We start from the raw sequence: 3,601 nt of genomic DNA on the forward strand, positions 1-3,601 counted from the left end.
TTGATGGTGTTAGTATCACTCGTGGGTCTCCTCGTCAACATGTCTGGACACTAATGGCTGGACTGCATGAAGCTGCTATTCATTCTGTTGGTCAATTCAACTGTCCTTGTGCTCAAGGTGGTCAGTTTCAACACTCAGTCTTGTCTTTCATTGGTAATGACTACTTCTGTGAATCTGGTAATCCTGCTACTAGTGATACATGGCAACCCATACTCTATGCATCTGATCCATTGTGGGATGGTAAAGGATGTGGTAGTATTGAAAGTAATTGCTGTAATGCTACTGGTATTCCATGGTTCAATAAGGTACTTGGTACTACCACTACTGACTACCTTGAGCTGAGGGTGTGTGCAGATGAGGGAACAGCTAGTGAAGATACTCCAGTCAGCTTCTATGAGTTGTATGTCAAATAAAATTTGAACATGCAAAAACAGAGACTTGCTGAGCAAAAAAGTGTGTGTGTGTGTGTGATAGGACTAATTTTATTATTATATAATATATTTGTGATTTAATTATAATAGATAAAAAGAGACAAAATGCATATCCATATTTGGGTTCAAAAAACCATCTGTGGTATTTTTACAGTGGCAAAATCTATACTCACCCAGATAACAATTGAATATAGTAACACATCACATGATTGATAACAAAAGATCACAAGTAGACTAAGCAGCAAACCAAGGACTGAACATAGTTACCTAAAAAGATGCTTTCCACTAGCTTCATAGTATTGCTCTTTGCTTTGATTTATATTGGAGCCTCCAGTAATGGTGCAATTGGTAATGGTCCTAATACTATACAACAATTCCCTTCCTTTTGTCAAGAAGTTCCACCGCCAACTCCTCTCCTTACATCTTGTAATGTAATCAAAAAGAACTGGCCGAAAAGTCTATCTGGATATTACACAATTGGAGGTATCAGTGGTCCCATGTATGTATACTGTAATATGGAGGGGCTGTGTGGTTCAGGAGGAGGATGGACAAGGCTAGCATATCTCGATATGTCTGAAGGCTCACAGAAATGTCCTTCTGGGTTTAGACTGTACCAGTCAGGAGGAGTTAGAGCTTGTGGTAGAGCAACATCAAGTGGAGGCAGTTGTACATCAGTTCAGTTTCCATCTAATGGTATCAGTTACTCTCCAGTGTGTGGTAGAGTAGTGGGATATCAATATGCTTCAACTGATGCCGTTTATCCAGGCAGATTCATAGGTAAAACATATGGTAGTGTCATTAAGCCAACTCACAATGATATTAATTCTCATTATGTTGATGGTGTTAGTATCACTCGTGGGTCTCCTCGTCAACATGTCTGGACACTAATGGCTGGAGTAAGTGATGCTAACTTAAATTATGATGGTCGTTATGATTGTCCTTGCTCTGAAGGTAGTCTTCAAAACTTGACTCTTCAGTCTTTCATTGGTAATGACTACTTCTGTGAATCTGGTAATCCTGCTAGTTCATGGCAATACATACTCTATGCATCTGATCCATTGTGGGATGGTGAAGGATGTGGTAGTCTTGAAGGTAATTGCTGTAATGCTACTGGTCTTACATGGTTCAATAAGGTACTAAACACTACCACTACTGACTACCTTGAGCTGAGGGTGTGTGCTGATGAGGGAACAGGAAATGAGGATACTCCTGTCAGCTTTTATGAGTTATATGTCAAATGAAATTTGAACATGCAAAGACAGACAGAAGCTGTTAAGATGCCTTGCTTAACTAAAATCAGTATATGTACGATAGGACTTATTGTATTAGAATAAATTTTTGTGATTTAATATAAGAGACAAAATTTATAAGTAAATCTGGCACAGAGCACTTAAAAACTTTTAAAGACAATGACAGGTATAAAACCATGTATATGCATATATCATGGATTGGGTGTGGCTAACATCAGTCACTCGAGTAAAGTATAGCAGCAAGACCATAAGACACTAGCTACACTTGGCTTGGCCTAAGAATTAAAATGCCAGCAAACTGTACATGCATGATAAAATACTTCATGCCTTTATGGAGTTAGAGGTTCTTTCAATTAATTAAAACGCATGGAAGAGTAGTGAGATATAGTGTTACAAAGCTAATTGAATTGGCAACAGCAACAGTGTAATCAATTGCATGCCATACAGAATTAGAGTGTGGCATAGTTTCCTGTAAGTGTACAGTGTACTATTCATAACACAAACAAAAAATATAACGGAAATATGGAGAAGTCTTTGCTATTCTGTGTTGCCATTGCTCTGTTGATCTGTTCTATTCCATCAGCTCTACAATCATGTTCTCATGAGGTATCTTGTGATGAAATAAAAAAGTATTGGCCAAACAGAGATTCAAAGAACTACACCATTGAATATAAAGGAGGAACAAAAACTGTTTACTGTAATATGGCGGAAGAGCTATGTGGTTCAGGAGGATGGACAAGAATAGCATATCTGAATATGACTAATGGCACACAGAACTGTCCTTCTGGGTTTACCCTGTACCAGTCAGGAGGAGTTAGAGCTTGTGGTAGAACAACATCAAGTGGGCCTAGTTGTGTATCAGTTCAGTTTCCATCTAATGGTATCAGTTACTCTCAAGTGTGTGGTAGAGTAGTGGGATATCAATGGGGATCAACTGATGCTGTTTATCCAGGAAACTATGCTGGTGAACCATATGGTAGTATCATTGATCCAAGTCACTATGATATTAATTCTTATTATGTTGATGGTGTTAGTATCACTCGTGGGTCTCCTCGTCAACATGTCTGGACACTAATGGCTGGACTGAGTGAAACTTCAACTTTACATCTTAACGGTCGTTTCAATTGTCCTTGTTCTCCAGGTAGTCCTCAAAACTCAACTCTTCAGTCTTTCATTGGTAATGACTACTTCTGTGAATCTGGTAATCCTGCTACTGATAACTCGTGGCATCACAACGTTTATACATCTGATCCATTGTGGGATGGTAAAGGATGTGGTAGTCTTGAAGATGTTTGTTGTGCAGCTCCTGGTCTTCCATGGTTTAATAAGGTACTTGGTACTACCACTACTGACTACCTTGAGCTGAGGGTCTGCGGAGATCAAAGTGATGACAATGTTCCTGTTAGCTTTTATGAGTTGTATGTCAAATTAAAATTGAACATGCAAAGCTGAAAAAAGAAGTGCATATGTGTATGTATGTAACAGGACTTTTTTATTAGAATAATTTGCTGTCATTTGAATAAGAATAAGATGTAATAGAAGATGAGGCAACATGCAAGCAAACATGTCTTCAATTAACATATAATTTGTGCTAATTATTATGTGATTGGGTGTGGCTAAAATAGAAAGAAAGAATAACATAAAGTGTGAATAAGCAGCTTGTGGGTTTTATTTTTACGACCTGGGGGTGTAGCTCCCAGGTCGTCCTATAATTGCATTCACCCACGTGCGATATATATTTGTATGTCTACACTTACATTTCTTCTATACACGTTGTATTGGAATTGGACAAATAACAAGCATTAGCAACCACCCGCCCACGCTCCTTTACGTAGTGGGTACAACAGTGGAAGCAAGATAAAAATAGCAAGGAAAAACACAATTGCAGCTATGCAGCTAGTCTAATAATGATAAGAATCA

Source organism: Amphimedon queenslandica, unplaced genomic scaffold, assembly GCF_000090795.2.
Source record: "Amphimedon queenslandica unplaced genomic scaffold, v1.1 AMPQUscaffold_13313, whole genome shotgun sequence".
Classification (NCBI taxonomy): domain Eukaryota; kingdom Metazoa; phylum Porifera; class Demospongiae; order Haplosclerida; family Niphatidae; genus Amphimedon; species Amphimedon queenslandica.